This window comes from Nomascus leucogenys, chromosome 7b (assembly GCF_006542625.1).
Source record: "Nomascus leucogenys isolate Asia chromosome 7b, Asia_NLE_v1, whole genome shotgun sequence".
Classification (NCBI taxonomy): Eukaryota; Metazoa; Chordata; class Mammalia; order Primates; family Hylobatidae; genus Nomascus; species Nomascus leucogenys.
This window is the reverse complement of record NC_044387.1, coordinates 66,240,878-66,256,432: the sequence shown is the minus strand read 5'-3', so window position 1 is coordinate 66,256,432 and position 15,555 is coordinate 66,240,878.

The window sequence follows — 15,555 nt, the reverse complement described above, 5'->3', positions numbered from 1 at the left end:
CCTTTATCAGGTGACAAGTGCCAAAGAGAATTCAAGTAGGTGATGAGCTGGAGAGTGCCTCAGGGTGACACTCATGAAGGAGCCATCCATGCAAACTGTCGGGAGGAGCACTGTAGGAAGAGGGAATAAATAGCTGGCGCAAAGATTTAGACTGCTCACTTGTGGCTTGCATTCATTTCTGTTTATTTTACCTTAAGATTGTTATGACAACCATACTCTATGCATTGGGAAATAAATCTGTGGCTTCATACAGAAATGCATTCATCCCTCAATGGATGAGTATAACCAGTCCAAAATTTTTGCCCATAAGCCTGGACTGGTATTGTCAATCAAGCATTAATTATTGTTAAAGGAGTAATTTCATAAATTCATAATAAAGTGCTTCGTATTGCCACATGTCAATGCTCAGGCATGTCTCCACTAGAAAGAATGAGAGGCCATCAAATGATTGCCCGTTTAGGTGGAATCACTGTGCACGTGCAGAAATGTTGCAATAGTGGCTCAGATACAGCCAGTAGCTCCTCTAAGGGTGAGGTGATTTTCTGAAATAGTAAACATTTCTGGACAAATTTTGAAACAAAACAAAGTATATCCTCTTCTACATTGACACAGTCATTGCATTCCTGGAAAATTCCATGTAAGTACTTTGTATTTAATATATAATATTGCATAATGATCCAGGCTCAGATAATGATTGACAGGCAAAATGAAGGACCTTCTCACTATAGTGGGATATCTAGTATTCCTGACCCTGCCTGCTAAATGCCAGTTGCAGCCCCTCTTTCCAATCATTTCAACAATAAAAATTGCTCCCATGAAATTCCAAGCACTCCTCAGGAATGAGAACCACTGAGCCACTGGAAGGAGTTTGCATTTATTCAAAGTACTATGGGAATCCACTGGAAGATTTTATTCTGGGAAGTAACATAAACTGATTTGCATTTTTAAGAGTGCTCTGGAGGTCATGTGAAGAAGTGATGGTAGCAGGGGCAAGAGTGGTGGTGGGGAGACTTTGGCAACAGATAACTAGCCTCAGGCAAGGCAGCAGGGAAGGAGCAGAGATGGAAAGAAATTCATAGATTAAGGATGTTTTCAGGGTGGAGGCAACAGGTTTCGCTGTTGGTACTGATGTGAGATGAGAAAAGATTTTTGGCTTTAGCAACTGAGTGAATGATACATACCTTTATGGAACCTAGGAGAAATCCATGGCTTTTGTCTTCTTAATGTTTTTAAATTTAACGTGGCCCACACTGAACTCATGATCCCCATGCCACTCCCAAGTTTGAGATGACAGCCATGTGGAGATGTCAAGTTAGATATATGGGTTCCTGTGAGATACTCTGGCTGGAGACACATCTGGGAGTCAATGGTACACAGAAGGCATCCAAAACCGTGGGATTGGAGACGTGAGGTCACCTTGGGAGAGTGGGTGGATGGAGGAGAGAAAGGCAGCCAGGACAGAGCCTTGGGGACCTTCAACACTATTAAATGAGGCACTGTCTTCTATTAATTACTCCATTAAGAGAAAGACTGAGGTTTTTAACATTAATTTTAATGGGAATACTCAGTGATTGATGACACCAGTTTTGGCTTATGAACAGAAATTTTGGAACTAATTATACTCATTTATCAAAGCATGGAATGGACTTCTTCATGAATTTCAAATTATTTCCCAATCATAGAGTATGGATATCATAATAATCTTATGATACCAAAGTAGTAATTAATGTTTAGATTAAGGGCAGTCTACATAAGGGAGGTCTTGGACTTACGTTCTCATGAAAAATTACAGATAAAGTCCCTTAATCAGTATTCATTGATCACCCACAGAATAGGCTGTGAAATTTTTCAGCTTGAAAATTACTTTCATATTTTCTAAGGGAATTTGATAGATTCAATTTTCCAAATTAAAAAAAATTTAACAGACTTATTGAGGTATAACGCTCATACCATACAATTTTAATCCTTAATTTGAAGTGGTTACAGTGCATTTTCAAATAGACATATGTAAATTAGAAACTAAATTACCCCGCCAGCTTAACAAAACAAAACAGCAATTACTGTTTGTTGGGCATCAACTGAGGTGACAGGTATGATAAGCAGCATTTAATCGATCCCAATCCTCCCAGCATCCCTGAAGAGTATGTCTTCCATTTTACAGAGAGAAAATCCCACCTCAAAGGATCTGGAGAACTGGCCAGAGATCACCCCAGAAGAGAGTACAGGAGCCAGGCTTTAGACGCAGGTCTGTCTGATTCAAATCCTTTTCTCTTTCCCTTACTTCATCCTCCCCATCGTCTCCTGAAAAATAGAAGCTACAGTCTGGAATACACACAGAAAACCCTCCACCCATTTTAAGGATACATCAAGATCAAAACTCATTGGTATTGTAATCTTACTAGTTTGAACTTTAAAACATTTTACTGCCATACAGGGACTGGCTTCAAAGAAATATTTTAGTGGTGTAATGTTTAATGCCTTGTGTTTATGTAGAATTACATATCCTATAAATGTTACTTTGGTTTATCTTGTCTCCTCCCTCTCAAAAGGACCTATGCCAGTTTAAGCTTCTAAATATATTTAGGCAAGTGTTTGGGGGTGGGTAGGAAGATTAGTAGGGACATGATTTAATGGATTTTACTAGATACAAGTAAGTTAATATATGCTGACTGGTAAGGGTAGAGTCTGCTGTGTGCTTAAGCAGACACCCAGGGCAAAGTGCCTGCCAGTTCACCTAGTTATGAATCATACACTTCCAGAAGTAGAAGAGGAGACTTTGATGTCCTGACCAAAGGAGACAAAATTATGTTACCAAAATAAATCCTTGCCTATGAAGGACTGAAAAAGTATATGGGATGTGGAACTCCACAGAAAGAGAATATCCAAAGTCATGGTGAAGCCACATACTGACTGTGAATTCCTGGTGGGGTGAAAGGATGACTAGCATATGATTTCAGCAGCAACAGTGGGATGTGGGTGACAGTAAGAACTGAAGAATAGCTAGAATCCTTTGAGGTCAGCAGTGCTCTGAGGCTGAGGATGGGAGTCACGGGTCTGAGATCAGAATAGAAATAATTCAAGGTAGTATAACTGTGGATGGAACCAATAATAAATAAATTATTTTAATATTGGGAATTACAAGGGTAAGGGATGCCCTAAAAAGCAGCTGACTAGTCTGTAAATTAAAGGTGGGGTAGGGAATGATATAGATGAGAATTTACATTTGTAAGTACCCTGAGAGTAATATTATTAGCAAATAGGATAAAACTTGCGGAATAGTCACATCATTATCTTCAAGTCAGGAATCTATGGATGAGATTCCGGTTGGAAGCATTAGGGGAAGATTGGCAGGGTCTATTTCATTAACATCAGCTATGCACATACTGAGCACTGCTTTTTTTTTTTTTCTTTATTTAATCTAAATTTTTTTATACTTTAAGTTCTAGGGTACATGTGCACAATGTGCAGGTTTGTTACATAGTATACATGTGCCATGTTGGTTTGCTGCACCCATCAACTGGTCATTAGAAATACATTAGGTATTTCTCCTAATGCTATCCTTCCCCCAGCCCTCCACCCGCTGACAGGCCCTAGTGTGTGATGTTCCCCGCACTGTGTCCAGGTGTTCTCGTTGTTCAATTCCCACCTATGAGTGAGAACATGCGGTGTTTGATTTTCTGTCCTTGTGATAGTTTGCTGAGAATGATGGTTTCCAGCTTTATCCATGTCTCTGCAAAGGACATGAACTCATCCTTTCTCATGGCTGCATACTATTCCATGTTGTGCATGTGCTACATTTTCTTAATCCAGTCTATCATTGATGGGCATTTAGGTTGGTTCCAAGTCTTTGTTTTTGTGAATAGTGCCACAATAAACATACATGTGCATGTGTCTTTATAGCAGCATAATTTATAATCCTTTGGGTATATGCCCAGTAATAGGATGGCTGGGTCAAATGGTATTTCTAGCTCTAGATCCTTGAGGAATCACCACACTGTCTTCCACAATGGTTGAACTAATTTACACTCCCACCAACAGTGTAAAAGCATTCCTGTTTCTCCACATCCTCTCCAGCATCTGTTGTTTCCCAACTTTTTAATGATCGCCATTCTAACTGGTGTGAGATGATATCTCATGTGGTTTTGATTTGCATTTCTCCAATGACCAGTGATGATGAGCATTTTTTCATGTGTCTTTTTCAAAATAATAAGAGCATTTTCATAAATGTCTTCTTTTGAGAAGTGTCAGTTCATATCCTTTGCCCAGTTTTTGATGGGGTTTTTTTTTTTTTTCTTGTAAATTTGTTCAAGTTCTTTGTAGATTGTGGATATTAGCCTTTTGTCAGATGGGTAGATTGTAAACATTTTCTCCCATTCTGTAGGTTGTCTGTTCACTCTGATCGTAGTTTCTTTTGCCGTGCAGAAGCTCTTTAGTTTAATTAGATCCCATTTGTCTATTTTGGCTTTTGTTGCCATTGCTTTTGGTGTTTTAGTCAAGAAGTCCTTGCCCATGCCTATGGCCTGAATGGTATTGCCTAGGTTTTCTTCCAGCGTTTTTATGGTTTTAGGTCTAACATTTAAGTCTTTAATTCATTTTGAATTAATTTTTTTTAAGGTGTAAGGGAGGGATCCAGTTTCAGCTCTCTATTTATGGCTAGCCAGTTTTTCCAGCACCATTTATTAAATAGGGAATCCTTTCCCCATTTCTTGTTTTTGTCAGATTTGTCATAGATCAGATGGTTGTAGATGTGTGGTGTTATTTATGAGGCCTCTATTCTGTTCCATTGTTCTATATCTCTGTTTCGGTACAAGTACCATGCTGTTTTGGTTACTGTAGCCTTGTAGCATAGTTTGAAGTCAGGTAGCATGATGCCTCCAGCTTTGTTCTTTTGGCTTAGGATTGTTTTGGCAATGCGGGCTCTTTTTTGGTTCCATATGAACTTTTAAGTCGTTTTTTCCAATTCTGTTTAGAAAGTCATTGGTAGCTTGATGGGGATGGCAGTGAATCTATAAATTACCTTAGGCAGTATGGCCATTTTCATGATATTGATTCTTCCTATCCATGAGCATGGAATGTTCTTCTATTTGTTTGTGTCCTCTTTTATTTCATTGAGCAGTGGTTTGTAGTTCTCCTTGAAGAGGTCCTTCACATCCCTTGTAAGTTGGATTCCTAGGTATTTTATTCTCTTTGTAGCAGTTGTGAATGTGTGTTCACTCATGATTTGGCTCTCTGTCTTTTATTGGTGTATAGGAATGCTTGTCATTTTTGCACATTGATTTTGTATCCTGAGACTCTGCTGAAGTTACTCATCAGCTTAAGGAGATTTTGGGCTGAGACGATGGAGTTTTCTATATATATAATCATGTCATCTGCAAACAGGGACAATTTGACTTCCTCTTTTCCTAATTGAATATCCTTTCTTTCTTTCTCCTGCCTGATTGCCCTGGCCAAACCTTCCAAACCTGTGTTGAATAGGAGTGGTGAGAGAGGGCATCCTTGTCTTGTGCTGGTTTTCAAAGGGAAAGCTTCCAGTTTTTGCCCATTCAGTATGATATTGGCTGTGGGTTTGTTATAAATAGCTCTTATTACTTTGAGATACGTTCCATCAATACCTAGTTCATTGAGAATTTTTAGCATGAAGGGCTGTTGAATTTTGTCAAAGGCCTTTTCTGCATCTATTGAGATAATCATGTGGTTTTTGTCATTGGTTCTGTTTATATGATGGATTACGTTTATTGATTTGTGTATGTTGAACCAGCCTTGCATCCCAGGGTTGAAGCCAACTTGATCATGATGGATAAGCTTTTTGATGTGCTGCTGGATTCAGTTTGCCAGTATTTTATTGATGATTTTCACATCAATGATCATCAGGGACATTGGTCTAAAATTCTCTTTTTTTGTTGTGCCTCTGCCAGGCTTTGGTATCAGGAGGATGATGGCCTCATAAAATGAGTTAGGGGGGATTCCCTTTTTTTCTATTGGTTGGAATAATTTTGGAAGGAATGGTACCAGCTCCTGTTTGTACCTCTGCAAGAATTCGGCTGTGAATTCGTCTGGTCCTGGACTTTTTTTGGTTGGTTGGCTATTAATTATTGCCTCAATTTCAGAGCCTGTTATTGATCTATTCAGAGATTCAACTTCTTCCTAGTTTAGTCTTGGGAGGGTGTATGTGTCCAGGAATTTATCCATTTCTGCCGGATTTTCTAGTTTATTTGCATAGAGGCATTTATAGTATTCTCTGATGGTAGTTTGTATTTCTATGGGATCAGTGGTGATATTCCCTTTATCATTTTTTATTGCATCTATTTGATTCTTCTCTCTTTTCTACTTTGTTAGTCTTGCTAGTGGTTTATCAATTTTGTTGATCTTTTCAAAAAACCACCTCCTGGATTCATTGTTTTTTTGAAGGGTTTTTGTGTCTCTATCTCTTTCAGTTCTGCTCTGATCTTAGTTATTTTTTGCCTTCTGCTAGCTTTTGAATTTGTTTGCTCTTGCTTCTCTAGTTCTTTTAATTGTGATGTTAGGGTGTCAATTTTAGATCTTTCCTGCTTTCTCTTGTGGGCATTTAGTGCTATAAATTTCCCTCTACACACTGCTTTAAATGTGTCCCAGAGATTCTGGTATGTTGTGTCTTTGTCCTCGTTGGTTTCAAAGAACATCTTTATTTCTGCCTTCATTTCATTATTTACCCAGTAGTCATTCAGGAGCAAGTTGTCCAATAACCATGTAGTTGAGCGGTTTTGAGTGAGTTTCTTAATCCTGAGTTCTAATTTGATTGCACTGTGGTCTGACAGATGGTTTGTTGTGATTTCTGTTCTTTTACTTTCGCTGAGGAGTGCTTTACTTCCAACTATGTAGTGAATTTTAGAATAGGTGCGATGAGGTGCTGAGAAGAATGTATATTCTGTTGATTTGGGGTGGAGAATTCTGTAGATGTTTATTACGTCTGCTTGGTGCAGAGCTGAGCTCAAGTCCTGGATATCCTTGTTAACCTTCTGTCTTGTTGATCTGTCTAATGTTGACAGTGAGGTGTTAAAGTCTCCCATTATTATTGTGTGGGAGTCTGAGTCTCCTTGTAAGTCTCTAAGAACTTGCTTTATGAATCTGGGTGCTCCTGTATTGGGTGCATATATATTTAGGATAGTTAGCTCTTCTTGTTGAATTGATTCCTTTACCATTATGTAATGGCCTTCTTTGTCTTTTTTCATCTTTGTTGGTTTAAAGTTTGTTTTATCAGAGACTAGGATTGCAACCCCTGCTTTTTTTTTTGCTTTCCATTTGCTTGGTAGATCTTCCTCCATCCCTTTATTTTGAGCCTATGTGTGTCTCTGCACTTGACATTGGTCTCCTGAATACAGCACACTGATGGATCTTGACTCTTGTTCCAATTTGCTAGTCTGTGTCTTTCAATTGGAGCATTTAGCCCATTTACACTTAAGGTTAATATTGTTATATGTGAATTTGATCCTGTCATTATGATGTTAGCTGATTATTTTGCCCATTAGTTGATGCAGTTTCTTCCAGTATCGATGGTCTTTACAATTTGGCATGGTTTTGCAATGGCTGGTACCGGTTGTTCCTTTCTATGTTTAGTGCTTCCTTCAGGAACTCTTGTAAGGCAGGCCTGGTGGTGACAAAATCTCTCAGCATTTGTTTTTCTGTAAAGGATTTTATTTCTCCTTCACTTATGAAGCTTAATTTGGCTGGATATGAAATTCTGCATTGTTGAATATTGGCCCCCCCACCTTCTGGCTTGTAGAGTTTCTGCCAAGAGATCCGTTGTTAGTCTGATTGGCTTCCCTTTGTGGGTAACCTGACCTTTCTCTCTGGCTGCCCTTAACATTTTTTCCTTTATTTCAACTTTGGTGAATCTGACAATTATGTATCTTGGAGTTGCTCTTCTCGAGGAGTATCTTTGTGGTGTTCTCTGTATTTCCTGAATTTGAATGTTGGCCTGCCTTGCTAGGTTGGGGAAGTTCTCCTGGATAATATCCTGAAGAGTGTTTTCCAACTTGGTTCCATTCTACCCGTCACTTTCAGGTACACCAGTGAGATGTAGATTTGGTCTTTTCACATAGTCCCATATTTCCTGGAGGCTTTGTTCATTTCTTTTTACTCTTTTTTCTCTAAACTTGTCTTCTTGCTTTATTTCGTTAATTTGATCTTCAATCACTGATACCCTTTCTTCCACCTGATCAAATCAGCTATTGAAGCTTGTGCATGTGTCTCGAAGTTCTCATGCCCTGGTTTTCAGCTCCATCAGGTCATTTAAGGTCTTCTCTACACTGTTTATTCTAGTTAGCCATTCGTCTAATCTTTTTTCAAGGTTTTTAGCTTCCTTGCGATGGGTTAGAACATGCTCCTTTAGCTCAGAGAAGTTTGTTATTACCAACCTTCTGAAGCCTCCTTCTGTCAACTCGTCAAAGTCATTCTCCGTTCAGCTTTGTTCCATTGCTGGCAAGGAGCTGCAATCCTTTGGAGGAGAAGAGGCACTCTGGTTTTTAGAATTTTCAGCTTTTCTGCTCTGGTTTCTCCCCATATTTTGGTTTTATCTACCTGTGGTCTTTGATGTTGGTGACCTACAGATGAGGTTTTGGTGTAGATGTCCTTTTTTGTTAATGTCGATGCTATTCCTTTCTGTTTGTTAGTTTTCCTTCTAACAGTCAGGTCCCTCCACTGCAGGTCCATTGGAGTTTGTTGGAGGTCCACTCCAGACCCTGTTTGCCTGGGTATTATCAGCGTAGGCTGCAGAACAGCAAATATTGCAGAATAGCAAGTATTGCTGCCTGATCATTCCTCTGGAAGTTCTGTCCCAGAGGGGCATCCACCTATATGAGGTGTCTGTCGGCCCCTACTATGAAGTATCTCCCAGTTAGGCTACATGGGGGTCAGGGACCCACTTGAAGAGGCAGTCTGTCCCTTGTCAGAGCTCAAATGCCATGCTAGGAGAGCCACTGCTCTCTTCAGAGCTGTCAGACAGGGATGTTTAAGTCTGCAGAAGTTGTCTGCTGCCTTTTGTTCAGCTATGCCCTGCCCACAGAGGTGGAGTCTTTAGAGGCAGTAGGCCTGGCTGAGCTGCAGTGGGCTCCACCCAGTTAGAGTTTCCTGGCCACTTTGTTTACCTACTCAAGCCTCAGCAATGGCAGAAGTGCCTCCCCCAGCTGGGCTTCTGCCTTGCAGTTCGAGCTCAGATTGCTGCACTAGCAGTGAGAAAGGCTCCGTGGGCATGGGACTTGCCAAGCCAGGCATGGGTGAGAATCTCCTTGTCTGCCGGTTGTAAGACCTTGGGAAATGTGCAGTATTTGGGTGAAAGTGTCCCGTTTTTCCAGGTACAGCCTGTCACAGCTTCCTTTGGCTAGGAAAGGGAAATCCTCTGACCCTTTGCACTTCCTGGGTGAGATAACGCCCTGCCCTGCTTTGGCTCACCCTCGTGGGCTGCACCCACTGTCCAACCAGTCCCAAAGAGCTGAACCACGTACCTCAGTTGGAAATGCAGAAATCACCCATCTTCTGCATCGATCATGCTGGGAGCTGCAGTTCCTATTTGTCCATCTTGGAGCAGACCTCTTTTTTTCTTCTTTTCTTTACCAAAATACTTATTATTGTTACAGGGATTTAAAAAATTCTTACTGAGTTTCAAGTCATCTCTCATATCCCAGGGATACTGAAAATCCTACCACTTCCACTTATTTCATATACACTAGACCTGTATTAATGAACCCCTCTAGGTCACCATGACCATTGCAGCCAAGCCACTATTAAGCACTTACTGTGTGGCTCTGTGCAAGTATTTAATGTGCATCACACCATTACTACCTCACCTATGAGAGAGCGACTGTTATTTTTCCGTTTTACAGATAATGAAACTAAAGCTCAGTCATTAATTCACTTGCCTGAGATGATCCAGCTAGATAATGGTAGAGCTGGCAAGTCTAGATAACTCAGTGTCCGCTCCTAGTCATTACATCTGCAGTATAACTAAAAATCCATGGGATGGAAATTATGTGTAGGTGACTCTTCTCCAGTCTCTGTCAGACACAAGACCAAAGCAAAGATGAAAATATTCTCTCTCCAGCTAGGCATGGTAGCTCACCCCTGTAATCCCAGCACTTTGAGAGGCCAAGGTGGGCAGGTCACTTGAGGTCAGGAGTTTGAGACCAGCCTGGCCAACATGGCAAAACCCCATCTCTACTAAAAATAATAATAATAATAATAATAATAATAATGCAAACATTAGCCAAGTGTGGTGTTCCATGCCTGTAATCCCAGCTACTCAGGAGACTGAGGCAGGAGAATCACCTTAACCCAGAAGGTGGAGGTTGTAGTGAGCTGAGATCATGCCACTGCACTGCAGCCTGGGTGACAATGAGATTCCATCTCAAAAACAAATAAATAAATAAGTAAATAAATAAGAGATTTTTTTTGTTTGTTTTTAAAAAGAAAATGTTCTCTCTCATATTCTTACAGGGTTTGTAATCCTAGAGTAACAAGGAGCACTGTTGCAATTTCTTTTCTTTCTTTCCACTCCATTTAAAAAATTGTCCATGTTTAGAGATAAAGAGAGTCATGTTACTTTGATATATTTGTTTTTTGGATCAAGGGGAGATTTACAAATTGTCAACTTTTCACAAAGTATTTCTTAGAGACCATGCTCCCAAGTTTTAATTTTTTTTTTTTTTAGTTTTTTTTTTTCTCTTACTGTTTTTTGTTTGTTTGTTTGAGATGGAGTCTCGCTCTGTCACCCAGGCTGGAGTGCAGTGGCACAATCTCGGCTCACTGCAAGCTCCACCTCCTGGGTTCACACCATTCTGCCACCTCAGCCTCCCGAGTAGCTGGGACTACAGGGGCCTGCCACCACGCCCACCTAATTTTGTTTTTGTATTTTTAGTAAAGACGGGATTTCACCATGTTAGCCAAGATGGTCTCAATCTCTTGACCTCGTGATCTGCCTGCCTCAGCCTCCCAAATTGCTGGAATTACAGGCATGAGCCACCGCGACCAGCCTCTCTTACTGTTTTTTAAAAACTTTTATTTTAGGTTCAGGGTACATGTTCAGGTTTGTTATATAGGTAAACTCATGTCATAGAGGTTTGTTGTACAGATTATTTCATCACCCATGTACTAAGCCTAATACGCAATCATTACTTTTTCTGATCCTCTTCCTCATTCCCCCTCCACCCTCAGGTAGGCCCCAGTGTCTGTTGTTCCCCTCTTTGTGTCCATGTGTTCTCATCATTTAGCTTCCACTTATAAGTGAGGACATGTGGTCTTTGGTTTTCTGTTCCTGAGTTATTTTGCTAAGGATAATGGCCTCCAGCTTCATCCATGTTCCTGAAGAAGATGTGATCTTGTTCATTTTTATGGCTGCATAGTATTCCATGGGTTATGTGCCACATTTTCTTTATCCAGTGATATGGTTTGGCTGTGTCCCCACCCAAATCTTATCTTGACTTGTAGCTCCCATAATTCCCACGTGTTGTGGGAGTGACCTGGTGGGAGATAATTGAATCATGAGGGTAGTTTTCCCCATACTCTTCTCATGGTAGTGAATAAGTTTCACAAGATCTGATGGTTTTATAAGGGGAAACCCCTTTTGCTTGGCTTCATTCTCTCCTGCCTGCCACCATGTAAGACGTTCCTTTTGCCTTCTGCCACGATTGTGAGGCTTCCCCAGCTACATGGAACTATGAGTCTATTAACCTCTTTTTCTTTATAAATTACCCAGTATTGGGTATGTCTTTATCAGCAATGTGAAAACAGACGAATACATCCAGTCTATCATTGATGTACATTTAGGTTGATTCTGTGTCTTTGCTATTGTGAATATTGCTGCAGTGAACATATGCATGCATGTATCTTTATGATAGAATAGTTTACATTCTTTTGGGTATATACCCTGCATATAGGTATATAGGTGTATAGGATTGCTGGGTTAAATGAGAGTGCTGTTTTTAACTCTTTGAGGAATTGCCGCACTACTTTCCACAATGGTTGAAACTAATTTATACTCCCACCAATAGTATATAAGCATTTCCTCTTCTCTGTAACCTCACCAACATCTCTTATTTTTTTGATTTTCTAATAATAGCCATTGTGACTCATGTGAGATGGTATCTCATTATGGTTTTGATTTGCATTTCTCTAATAATCAGTGATATTTAGCTTTTTAAAATATGCTTGTTGGCTGCATGTATGTCTTCTTTTTGAGAAGTATCTGTTCATGTCCTTTGCCCCACTTTTTAATGGGGTTGTTTGGTATTTTCCCTTGTAAATTTGCTTGTAAAGTTCCACATAGATGCTGGATGTTAGACCTTTGTCAGGTGCATAGTTTGCAGATATTTTCTCCCATTCTGTAGGTGTCTATTTACTCTGTTGATAGTTTCTTTTGCTATGCAGAAGCATTTTAGTTTAATTAGATCCCATTTGTCAATTTTTTGCTGTTGCTGCAATTGCTTTTGGCATCTTTGTCATGAAATCTTTGCCAGTTCCTATGTCCAACTTGGTATTGCTCAGGTTGTCTTCCAGAGTTTTTCTAGTTTTAGGTTTTACATTTAAGTTTTTAATCCATCTTGAGTTGATTTTTGTATGGTATAAGAAAGAGGTCCAGTTTCCATCTTCTGCATATGGCCAGCCAGTTATCCCAGCACCATTTATTGAATCAGAAATCCTTTCCCCATTGCTTGTTTTCATCAGCTTTGTCAAAGATCAGATGGTTGTAGGTGTGTGGCCTTATTTCTGGGCTCTTCATTCTGTTCCATTGGTCTATGTGTCTGCTTTAGGACCAGTCCCACACTGTTTTGGTTACTGTGGTTCTGTAGCATAGTTTGAAGTTGGGTAATGTGATGCTTCCAGCTTTCTCCTTTTGCTTAGGATTGCCTTGGTTATTCAGGCTATTTTTTGGTTCCATATGAATTTTAAAATAGGTTTTTCTAGTTCTGTGAAGAATGTCATTGGTAGTTTGATAGGAATAATATTGAATCTGTAAATTGCTTTGGGCAGTATGGCCATTTTAACAATATTGATTCTTCTTACCCATGTGCATAGAATGTTTTTCCGTTTGTTTGTGTCTTCTCTGATTTCCTTGAGCAGTGTTTTGTAATCCTCACTGTAGAGATCTTTCACCTCCCTGGCTGGCTGTATTCCTAGGTATTTTATTCTTTTTGTTGTAATTGTAAATGGGATGGGTTCTTGATTTGGCTCTCAGCTTGGCTATTGTTGGTGTATAGGAATGCTAATGATTTTTTGTACATCGATTTTGTCTATGGAAACTTTGCTGAAGTTGTCCACCAGCTTAAGGAGCTTTTGGGCCAAGACTATGTGGTGTTCTAGATAGAATCATGTTGCCTGCAAACAGGAATAGTTTGACTTTCCTTCTTCCTGTTTAGATGCACTTTATTTTTTTTCTTGATTGACTGTTCTGGCCAGGACTTCCAATACTGTGCTGAATAGGAGTGGTGAGAGTGGCTATGGGCATAATCGTCATGTGCCAATTTTCAAGGTGAATTTTTCCCAGTTTTTTCCCAATTCAGTATGATGTTGGTTGTGGGTTTGTCATTGATGGCTTTTATTATATTGAGGTATGTTCCTTCAATACCTAGTTTATTGAGATAATCATGTGGTTTTTGTCTTTAGTTCTGTTTAAGTGATCAATCATATTTATTGATTTGCATATGTTGAACCAACTTTGCATCTTAGGGATAAAGCCTACTTTATTGTGGTGGTTAAGCTTTTTTGATGTGCTGTTAGATTTGATTTGCTAGTATTTTGTTGAGGAATTTTGCATCTATTTTCAAGAATATTGGCCTGAAATTTTCTTTTCTTGTGTCTCTGTCAGGTTTTGGTGTCAAGATGATACCAACTCATAGAATGAGTTGGGGAAGAGTCCCTCCTCCTCAATTTTTTGGAGTAGTTTCAGTAGGAATAGTACCAGCTCTTCTTTATACAGCTGGTAGAATTTGGCTGTGAATCCATCTGGTCCTGGGCTTTTTTTGGTTGGTAAGCTATCCATTACTGATTCAATTTTGGAGCCCATTATGGTCTTTTCAAGGATTCAATTTCTTCCTATTTTGGTCCTGGGAGGGTGTATGTGTCCAGGAATTTATCAATTTCTTCTAGATTTTCTGGTTTGTCTGCATGGTTATTTGTATTTTTGTGGGGTCAATGGTAACATCCCCTTTGCCATTTCTTATTCTATTTATTTGGATCATCTCTTTTTTCTTTTTTATTAATCTAGCTAGCAGTTTATCTTATTTTTTTTTTTCAAAAAACCAACTCCTGGATTGGTTGATCTTTTGAATGATTTTTCTTGTCTCAATCTCCTTCAGTTCAGCTCTGATTTTGGTTGTTTCTTGTCTTCTGCTAGCTTTGGGATTGGTTTGCTCTTGCTTCTCTAATTCTTTTCATTGTAATGTTAGGTTGTTAATTTGAGATATTTCTAGCTTTTTTATGTGGGCATTTAGTGCTACAGATTTTCCTCTTAACACTGCCTTAGCTATGTCCCAGAGTCTGATATATTGTATGTTCTCATTAGTTTGAAAGAACTTCTTGATTTCTGCCTTAATTTCATTATTTACCCAAAAGTCATTCAGGAACAGGTTGTTTAATTTCTAGGTAGTAGTACAGTTTTGAATGATTTTCTTAGTCTTGACTTCTATTTTTATTGCACTGTGGTCCAAAAGAGTGGTTGGTATAATATCGGTGCTTTTGCATTTGCTGAGGAGTGTTTTATGTGCGATTGTGTGATTGATTTTAGTTTATGTACCATGTGGCAATGAGAAGAATGTATACTCTGTTGTTTTGGGGTAAAGAGTTCTGTAGGTGTCCATCAGGTCCATTTGTTCCAGTGTTGAGTTCATGTCCTGAATATCTTTGTTAAATTTCTGTCTTGATTATCTCTCTAATACTGTTAGTGAGGTGTTGAAGTCTCCCTCTGTTTTTGTGTGGGAGTCTAAGTCTCTTTGAAGATCTCTAAGAACTTGCTTTATGAATCTGGGTGTTCCTGTGTTGGATGCAAATACATTTAGCATAGTTAGGTCTTGTTGAATTGAACCCTTTACTATTGCGTAATGCCATTCTTTGCCTTTTTAAATTGTTGTTGGTTTTAAATGTTTTGTTTGAAATTAGGATCACAACCCCCACTTTTTTGCTGTTTACTTGGTAGATTTTTCTCCATCCCTTTGTTTTGAACATATGGATGTCATTGCATATCTTCTCCTGAAGACAGCATATCATTGGGTCTTGTTTCTTTATCCAGCTTGCCACTCTGTGCCTTTTAATTGGGATATTTAATCCATTTATATTCAAGGTTAGCATTGATACATCTGGATTTGATCCTGTCATTGTGTTGGCAGCTGGTTATTATGCAGATTTGTTTGTTTGGTTGCTTTATAGTGTCACTGGTCTGTGTACTTCCAGTATGTCTTCGTAGTGGTTGGTAATAGTCTTTCCTTTCCATATTTAGTGCTTCTTTCAGGAGCTCTTGTAAGGCACGTCTGGTGGTAACGAATTCCCTCAGCATTTGCTTGTCTGAAAAGGCTCTTATTTCTCCTTCACTTA